Source organism: Nansenia antarctica, assembly GCF_963989245.1.
Source record: "Nansenia antarctica genome assembly, chromosome: 1".
In the NCBI taxonomy this organism is placed as follows: Eukaryota; Metazoa; Chordata; class Actinopteri; order Argentiniformes; family Microstomatidae; genus Nansenia; species Nansenia antarctica.
Window position 1 is genome coordinate 4460294 of NC_137674.1, and position 10880 is coordinate 4471173.

Consider the following 10880-nt stretch of genomic DNA (forward strand, 5'->3'; position numbering starts at 1 on the left):
CACACACACGCACACACAGCAGCGCCACCCTGCACAGCTATGGTCTCCAAAGACTGAGCTCATCATTGTGAGTGAGTGAGTTTTTTTTATCTGACCTTTATTTAACCAGATAAAAATCAATTGAGAACAACTTCTCATTGTCAATGATGATCTGGCCAAGAGGCACCGGCAAGGATAAATACAAACATACAAACAGAAATACACCACTGGGTCAACACAAAACAATACATATAATACATGAGAACGGCAAAGACGAAGATATTAAGGCTTTTGCGATGGTGAGCCTGATGAGATCCATAAACCTAGAGTGGTAACCGTTGTGAGAGAAGTGTAGGAGAGACGAGAGGTAGAGAGGTGTTTTTCCCAGGATTGTCTTATAAATGTATTGAAACCAGTGAAGCCGCCGTCTGGTATGAAGGGAGGGCCAGTCCATTAGTTTGTAGAGATCGCAGTAGTGGTGAGTAGTGAAGGGTGCAGTAGTGGTGAGTAGTGAAGGGTGCAGTAGTGGTGAGTAGTGAAGGGTGCACCAGTGGTGAGTAGTGAAGGGTGCACCAGTGGTGAGTAGTGAAGGGTGCCGTAGTGGTGAGTAGTGAAGGGTGCACCAGTGGTGAGTAGTGAAGGGTGCACCAGTGGTGAGTAGTGAAGGGTGCACCAGTGGTGAGTAGTGAAGGGTGCAGTAGTGGTGAGTAGTGAAGGGTGCACCAGTGGTGAGTAGTGAAGGGTGCACCAGTGGTGAGTAGTGAAGGGTGCAGTAGTGGCAAAACGAATGGCTGAATGGTGGAGTGTGTCAAGTTTCCTAAGAGCACACTTCGATGCCATTTTCTAGATTGTGTTGCGGTGGTCCATCATAGGAAGTATGGTCATCTTCACGAGGGTGTGTTTGGCGGAATGCGTGAAGGAAGCCTTGTTGTGAAACAGGAAGCTCAATCTAGCTTTGACTTTGGCCTGAAGGTTATTAATGTGAGTCGTGACAGAAAGAGATGAATCCAGCCAGAGGCCTGGGTATTTATAGGACATGCATGACAAACTCCAAATCAGAGCCGTCGGCGCAGGAGATCTTGGGGGGGGGGGCTGGAGACGTTGAACAGAATACATTTGGTCTTTTTGGTCTTTTTGGAGTTGATGGAGTAGATGGGGGTTATGGAAAGGCTGCTCGATAGAGGTGAGACTACGTTGGAGAGTGGATGCCACAGAGCACAGGGAGGAGAGAAGGGCCAGCCAGAGTATGAGAGGGTGTCGTCAGCATACAGATGTATCCGTCTAGTAGTGAAGTGAAGTGAAACTTTATTTATATAGCGCCTTTCGTACATGAATGCAACAACTCAAAGCATTCGTTAGTAGGGTGAGAAGATTCTAGGAACGGTATGAGAATATTATAATCTACTGCATTCATTCAACACAGTTCATCTTTGACCCTAATGTACCGTCTATCTAATAAGACCCCCGCAAACATCAGTGGGATACTAGCTGTGGAGTCCTGGGGTGGGGAAATCTAAGATTGTGAAATTTGTTAGGATTGTGAAAACCAATGAACAGTTTAACGTCTCTAGAGCAGGCTAATCTTATAAGTGTGTGTAGTAAGTAGAAGAATGCATGGCCATCTAGACTATAATCAAGTGAAACCTTTGGGGGAAATCCAGGTTTGTAACATGATAATCATTTATTGCTGCAATCGTATTGCTGGGGTTGAGGATTACTGGGCCCCCTCCCGTTGTTCTTTGGGGTGAGGGGATTCGGTAGACAAGACTTGGGATAAGGCACACTTACTAGACTATCAGTTATTCAATTACGTTAAGCCACAATGGATAATCTTTAGCATTATTATTTATCTACAGTACGCTACAACAATCCAAAAAGCTGTTTGTATGCATTGTCATAATTTCAGCATGTACTTTCTGTAAAAGCATCTACTTCCTTTGAATGAATGAAAGCGTTATTTCGAACATGTGAAAAAAGAAATAGTTATAACAACAAAAAACAACAAAAAAACAACAAAAAACAAAACAAAACAAAAAACACTAGTCCGAAAAGGAGTAGGAAGAAGCATAAGCTTATTTAATCCTACCCCTTCTCCAATACTCAGAGATTAATAATTAATAATCTACAGTTAACTTCAATATTAATATAATATGTTTTAAATTAAATCAAATTTATTTACGTATTTACATATTTACCAACAATAGAAAACAGATAATGTAAATAATACCTTTGCAATCTTCCCCGCTTTGTTTTCAACCCCACTTTCTATCCGACACCAACATTTGTGTCCCTGAAATCCTTTCACTAATTCTGTGTCGCTGAGGTTAGAGTAAGTACCAGAAGAAAGGCATTTCAAATGGGAAACCACTGGTAAAAAGAGCTCATGAAGGACTCTTGTTGACACCCATTTGAGTGCTAATCTGAGGGAGTTAAGATGGTTGACCTGTGAGGGGTTTAGGGAGAAACTGAGGATCAGATGACTGATAACAATGGAACTCATGATCTGTGCTCCTGGTCCCAGTAGAACTGATCCTTAATACCACAGGACTCTGTCCTACATACTCGCTGTCTGATCCTTCCTACCACAGGACTCTGTCCCACATACTCATAGGCATACCAATAAGTGACTATCCTCGCAACACGCTTTGATCCAGTGGCATAGTAATGGGAGAACCTTCTGGAACTCAAATGATGGTTTATACAGTCCCCCCCATAGTAATAATAATAATACATTAGACTTATATAGCGCTTTTCTAGACAAAGACGCTTTACAAACTGAAAAGATCGAGTACTAAAATAAAAAGAAACAATAAATAAATAAAAGAAAGTTTAGGGGTCTAATACATTTTTAGATTACAAAGTGTCTTTGTAGGACAATCTACTCTGTATACTGCAAGTATATTTAGATTTCGGGCAGAGAAGCGATGAAAAAGCAACACCAGCATCCTCTCTCGACCGGCATTTTTAAAAAAGTGAAAAGTCTTAAGAATGGTGCAGATAGCATATTACAGGTATAGCAAACCTGGTATTTGTGAAATGTTACTGCTTTTTAAATGTGAAGTAATCATTTGTATTTACTTTTTAATTGACGGTTCCCGTCAATGTTTCCTTTTTCCAGTGAAAAAAAAAAAAAAAAGAAAGAAAAAGAAATCACTCTGAATGTTAAGCAGCCTTTTGAACTAGGATTTATCCTCTTGGTATGTTTATGCCAAGTGCTCAGACTTGGCTTCCGTGTGTACTGTGTCTGTGTGTGTATCTGTCAGAGAGGCCATAAATAACATTTATTCAACACTAAAACAGCCTTTCCTCCCAGAGGCCTCTCCGTCAGGAGATGAATGCATTACACGAACACAACTCTCCCACGCAGGAATCCTGACATTCACAAACATACACATCAGACTCTAAATGAGACACGCACACACACCTCAAATGAACCCCACCATCTTAAATAACACGACACCTTCTCACACTTGTTATTTTACAGGTGATAACCACGCCAGAGTGATTACTGCTACTCCCTCATCCACGCTCATTACAACAAAGGGATTTACAGAAAAGGAGGCATTCTACATGCATGAAAAACACCCATTAGGAAACACCCATTAGGATTACTGTCTTAAGTACAGCAAATGCATAGAAGATTACCCATAGTAGAAAAGACGCACACAGTCATTATAGAGCTTAGGGAATCGGGCTCTTGGCTTTCTTTCCCGGTCATGCTGTTTTAATGTTGGAAATCCCCAAGACTGTCAAACCCATCCCCAAGAGAAGGGCTCCTCAACTCAAACCCCAGCCCACTCCACTCCCACACATGTAAGAGAGGAGAGATCTAATGGCTTCCCACTCAAGGTGCAGGGCACCTCAGCCATGAGATGAGTCGATTTTCTGCCTGGGTTGTCTCCAATAAGGCCTCCACTCACACCCTGTGTCCCCCACTGAGTGAATGTTTCACAGGCTTCTTAATTTGGAGTTGACACTGGATGACACCGGGCATGGCCTGTACTTTGTGGATGCAGTGTGTTGCAGAGAAAGGTAAACAGAGAGAAGCAAAGAGGCAAACAGGAGGCTAAGCTTGATTGAAAGAGATAAAGGTAAATAAGGACCCAGGGACACAAAGCAGCAGCAAAGCTTGTTCAAATACAGAGATGAGTAGGAGAAATGGCATGCAGGACCATTAGCTGTGGAGAAAAGGATAGAGCTCCATGTTTTAACACGTATTCACGTTTGAATAGAGGAACACTTTAGTGTACATACACGTGTAAAGTCCACCTGTACATACAGACCAACACCTGATTAATATGTTTTTACCTAGAAAGGCATGGTTACTGCTGCTAGGTAGCCAACAGTATTCGGCTTAGCTTGGAGGGGGTGAGAAAGGTCCTGGATGTCTGGTACAGGGCATCACTTATAAAGTGGCCCCAAATGGGATGTAGCCTCGGGCTAAGTCTGGGTCTGGCTACGGACATCCATTTGTTGTATTGCGGTCATTACTAGGAGTACGAGATTACGAGAGTGCCCTGACATGGTGTTCCAGGTGCTTATCTGGGGGGTAATGAGAGGTAACTCTATATACAAATGTGTCCAGGGAGTGTTTGTGCCAGGGACACATATTTGTCTCCATATCCAGAAAGCGTCCCTCTTGCCTCTCACTCCTTTCTTTCCCTGTCACATAAATCCAGTGTGGTTGTTTTGTAAAATTCCTCCGCCATTCTGTCAAACATTCTTTTCCTGCTCTCCCTCTCTTTCTCTTGTTTCTCATTAAATACATGTTAAAGGGAAAAGAAGAAAGCTTGTTTGGTGCCGGCTCAGGGGCCCCCAAGCTCAGTTGTGGGAAGGAGCTCTAACAGTTAATGGAGGGAGGTCTCACCCAGGGGGAGTCGACACCCACGTTTAGCCTGGGACCGACCCTGCTGGAGCAAAGATCAAGGTGTAACACAGAGACACACACTGACGCACACAGACTCACACTCACAGACACAGACACACTCACACTCACACAGACACAGACACACACAGACTCACACTCACACAGACACAGACACAGACACAGACACAGACACTCGCACACGCACACACACACACACGCACACGCACACGCACACACACACACACACACACACACACACACACACACACACGTGTGCACGTGTGCAATGGGGAGGGGAGTAGTGCGTGTTTTCTAGTGATGTCAGCAGTGGTAGCGGAACATGACTCTGGGAGCACAATGCGCTGTGGGACTCCTTGGGTGACTGAGACAGAGAGAGAGAGAGAGAGAGAGAGAGAGAGACAGAGAGAGAGAGAGAGAGGAATGGCCCTAGGAGACATGGGGCTTGTCTGGCCTGTTTCCCGGCCTCCCGTGTTGGAGCATGAAAAGGAGCAGGCCGTTTACACCACAGTGAAAAAAGCCGCCGCAGCCAAAGCAGCACCTGGATGTTATTTGGGCTAATGGACTAGGGACTTACTCACTAGCAATCAACTTGGGGGGGCTTAGTTTCACTCTCTGCCTCTCTCTCCACCACCCCCACTCCTCTATCACTCCTCCCTCTCTCTTCCCCTAGCTCTTTGTCTTTACCCTTTCCACCTTATCTCCTTACACCTACCCTCTGCTGTTCATTCACCCCCATGTCCTTATCTCCTCTTCCCTCCTCTCTCTTTTGTCTCTCTAACCCTAACGCCTTCGTATTTATTTTATTTTCCCTAAGAATTGTGTACGCCGTGTTATGACAAAGCCGTCACTCCCCGGATGTATGGTGCAGTCAGCGCTTGTGCCATGCCCTTATGAGGTATGGGGGCCCTCACAGCTCACCCTGCCCTCCCTTCCCAGGCAGAGAGGGCTGAGGGGAGGGAGGGAGGGAGGGAGTGGAGGGGTGATTCCTGCCCACACCCAGCCCTGTCCTGCCTGTGCTGACAGACTGGGAGTCCCAGAACACACACACACACACACACACACACACACACACACACACACACACACAAGCATGCATTTGCATTAAAGCTCCGTAAGATAGATCTCTTTTTTCCCCCCTTATTTTCTCTTCTTCTAATGGCCAGTAGAGAATGCTGACATGAGACTTCCTGCCAGTCCGTTTTCCTGTTTGTACACTATTACATCATTCTTCCAGACACAAAGAACTGAGCAGTATTGTTTATCATCCATCAAGAGATCTTACAGTGGTAAATACTCTGTAAAGTAATCCCCCAGAGGGTTATTTTAAGCAAGAACGTATGCCTCTGTTGTGGAGTGTTTTTTATTATAACATTTCATTGTCGATCTCTATCTCTTTCATCCAAAACACAAACAATGACAAACACATTTCTCCCTTCGCCATGAAATTGAGTTCTTTTGTCATAATATGACATATGATATCTACTAAGAATCTCTCATCCCTGAGATGTACGTATATATAAATAGATATGAGATCTTGGAGGTAATGTCTGTTGAACAGCAATGATCCTAGCAATTTATATGAAAAATAACCAAAAGATAGATTTTCATACTCAAACAGTCATACATTATAGAAGGTGCTTAAAACATTTATTTGAGAACCATAACATTTAAGCTCGCAAATACAGTTGTTCACTCCCTGTCTCAGAATGTTACAGCGCAGACTCCTGATTGCAACAGAGCGCCAACAAAGGGATCACCTTACATGGACGGCTATTAAAGGAAGCTGTTTCAAACAGTTCTTTTCGCAAAATACGCCAGAGAAGATAAAGATTGGCCATTGCACTGTTGTAATGTTTGGAGGCACCAAGCATCTCTCTCTCTATTTCCATCCCTCCCTCTTTCTCTTCTCCTTCAAACAGTTAGGGACATGAAAAAAATAGCAAAATGTTACATTTCATCATTTTTCCATTCTTTAATTTTCACCACAAAGCCTGACATGTTTTAAGAGGTGCAACCTAATATTGCCCGAACTCCAGGACCCACCACAAAGATCTCTGGGTAAATGGGAGGGAAGGAAGTCCACAGACAGGAGGACGGGCGTGGATGGAAAAGCGTGCAGCACTTGGCTGAAGCACACCCTTAAGTAACAACACATGGCAGTGAAGGAATTCCACATTCACGGACACTCTCTCTCTACGTGAGCAAGGATGGAAAGCCTGTCCTGTTCTGCCTAGGCCGCCTGGCTGGTCGTTCCGAATGGGAAGCTGATAAGGCTCACCATACCTAATTCCTTTCCATGTTCTCATCCTGGGGTAGGCATCACAATGGGAATGATTCATGGGGGTAATTCCGCCAGCTACTGACTTGGCTCCTGCCTGCATTTGGGAAGAATGTGACTTCACAATACTGCTCTTTCAGGCCCATCCCTGTCTGTCCTTCTACCAGCCTCTCCTTGAAGCCTTCCTCTGTTCCCCGCGTAGGACTGGGAGAATGACAACAAGGAAAGACAGCAGTAAAGTAAGAAAGAGTGGGAGAGAAAGAGCCGGGATCTGTCTGAGGACATGACGTCTTTCTTGTCTAATCTCCTATACACAGTAGAAAAATAAACGAATGAATGAAACCGAATACAATTACAATTAAACAAGTATGTTATCAGATCTCAACCCCCCCCCCCCCCCCCCCCCATTACAAGCCATGTTGTATCGGAATAAGTTGTACTGTAGGTGTGACCCCCACTTCATTTTTTTTACCACAAGTCTAAACCTCAATGATGACTGAATGTGAATAGGATCTGATGCCGTACAATACACACAATGTTTTGTACAGTATCACGAAACCCCCTCAGGGATTTAAAACCTTTAACGCGAGTAAAAAAAAAAAATCACCATCTGTAATTATTTAGTCGTATTATTTCATTTGAAGCTAGGTTAATGCCTGGTTACATTCCATCTGTCAGGACCACAAAGGCCCTTGTCTTTCTCTGGAGTCGGTGCTGAAATATAAATTATACCGTCGAGCGACTTGAGCAAACATGAGTCTCTACAATGGATGGGACATAAAAGGGTATCATCGTGCACAAGTATTGTGAATAAAGAAAACATGTGGTGTTAAGAGGCGGCAATGACGGCGAAGGACACAACGCTAATTGTTAGTGACAGAGGCCAATGCATGCATCGTTTTTTAACAGAGCATTTTACACAGACCTATAAATTCAGCTCTTGCGTGACTCCACTTTAGTCGGTACAAAGCACAGTAGACTTGAGATTAAAACGTTTGCCTTTCAATTAATTCAAGGGTTGAATGTGAGCCAATCAAAAGCAGTTCTCTTAAAGACAGCGAAATTGAATTGGGAGTCGGGGTTGGGGGCAAGGCAAGCACATTAGCTGTTAAGAGGGGAAAATGTTATCCATTAATGTGGAGTGTATATAATTTGCAAAGCATTGCTAGGTCAGGCATGACCCTACCCATCAGTCTTTAGAGACCTATTTCTTGGACCTGAGAAATATGAGTTATTCCACCCCTTTAGAAGAGTTCAGAGAAAATAGAATAAGGCCTCAGTGGTCCAATAAATCTTATTTTTATTTAAGCAATTCACCCAGACCCCTACTCCATACAACTCCATACGCTATAGAGGAAAATTGAAAGTGACTTTGCAGACCGGCGGCAACACACACTCACACACACACACACACACACGCACACACACACACACACACACACACACACGCACTCGCACACGCACACGCACACGCACACGCACACGCACACACACACACACACACGTTAAAGGGTGTGCACACCTATGTGTGTACTGTACATACAAATTGCCGTAGATTGTAACATGTCATTCTCATAGCATCTTACTGTACCCTGTCTCTTATAGGAGGAGAGAGGTGTGATGTCATCTCTGGCACAACACTCCTCCCTCCCTGTCTCTGAACCTCTTCATGGGCCGCCCCCAGTGAATAGGATGCAGACATTACTCAGAATACGAGTGGAGACTGTTATCCCAAACCAAAATGTTCATTTGTAAGCAGATGCTTTGCCAGCTGAGGTTTTCTGCAGGCCCTTGCCTATTCACAGCAGACGAACACAATTCAGACCAGATAACCCAGACTCCACAGGGGCACAGAGTCTTTTGGGAGACCTCAAAGTTGACTCGTCACTCACAGCTCTTCACCATCACTCCCTGTCAGGGTTATTAGGGCCCTCCCATCACCTCTTACGTTGCAGTTAAAAGCCTTGACTCTTCTTTACTGCAGTCGGGCTGTGATTAATGGATGGCTCTGGGAAGGCTCCTTAGAGTGTTTAGAAACCTTGAGCTGTCCTTGCTGGTTTTAATTGTGCATTAACAGTATACAGTATTAAGGAGATTCCTGAAGTCTGACTCACACAGTATCTGTGGCTCTTAAGCTACTGAGAGGAGCACATCCAAAATACTGCCTAACCAAATACTATGGTTTAAAGGAATAACTGACTGGAAAATATAAATTGAATACCCAATTCAGACAGTTTGTTATTTTTTCCTATACTTTACTGAAAAACAAGGCAGAGGCATTTTGGGTGAACAATGCATTGGCAGTTGAAGAAAGGGACCGATGAAGGAACTGTAAAATATGAGATCCTGGGCAATCTATCAAGTCCTAACACAGTACACACACCCTGCTTCTCTTCCCGGGCAGTTCTGACAGAGAAACACACTTCAGCCCACTCAAGATTGTGTTCCATTTGCCTGTTTCCTAAAAAACTTTTCTTCCTACCATTGTTCCCTCGACAAGTTCTACAAAACAGAACCCTTTCTGGAAATCCCAATTAATATCAAAGGCGATGTTTAACATTTCCAAAAAGGTTGTCTACATTATGCCATTCATAAACATTTATAAACGACATTTTTTTTAAACAAACCACATTGCAACAATCCTCGCTTTTACAAACCTTTATAAGCAGTAGGGGGCTGACCACCTGGAGCACCGGGAGGAATCCCAGTCTATCTGTGGGCTATCAGGCCAGTCTATCTGTGGGCTATCAGGCCAGTCTATCTGTGGGCTATGAGGTCAGTCTATCAGGCCAGTCTATCTGTGGGCTATGGGGCCAGTCTATCTGTGGGCTATGGGGCCAGTCTATCTGTGGGCTATGGGGCCAGTATATCTGTGGGCTATGGGGCCAGTCTATCTGTGGGCTATCAGGCCAGTCTATCTGTGGGCTATGGGGCCAGTCTATCTGTGGGCTATCAGGCCAGTCTATCTGTGGGCTATGGGGCCAGTCTATCTGTGGGCTATCAGGCCAGTCTGTCTGTGGGCTATGGGGCCAGTCTATCTGTGGGCTATGGGGCCAGTCTATCTGTGGGCTATCAGGCCAGTCTATCTGTGGGCTATCAGGCCAGTCTATCTGTGGGCTATCAGGCCAGTCTATCTGTGGGCTATGGGGCCAGTCTATCTGTGGGCTATGGGGCCAGTCTATCTGTGGGCTATGGGGCCAGTCTATCTGTGGGCTATGAGGCCAGTCTATCTGTGGACTATCAGGCCAGTATATCTGTGGACTATCAGGCCAGTCTATCTGTGGACTATCAGGCCAGTCTATCTGTGGGCTATGAGGTCAGTCTATCAGGCCAGTCTATCTGTGGGCTATGGGGCCAGTCTATCTGTGGGCTATCAGGCCAGTCTATCTGTGGGCTATGGGGCCAGTCTATCTGTGGGCTATCAGGCCAGTCTATCTGTGGGCTATCAGGCCAGTCTATCTGTGGGCTATCAGGCCAGTCTATCTGTGGGCTATCAGGCCTTTCTATCTGTGGGCTATGGGGCCAGTCTATCTGTGGGCTATCAGGCCTTTCTATCTGTGGGATATCAGGCCAGTCTATCTGTGGGCTATGGGGCCAGTCTATCTGTGGGATATCAGGCCAGTCTATCTGTGGGCTACCAGGCCAGTCTATCTGTGGGCTATCAGGCCAGTCTATCTGTGGGCTATCAGGCCAGTCTATCTGTGGGCTATGGGGCCAGTCTATCTGTGGGCTATG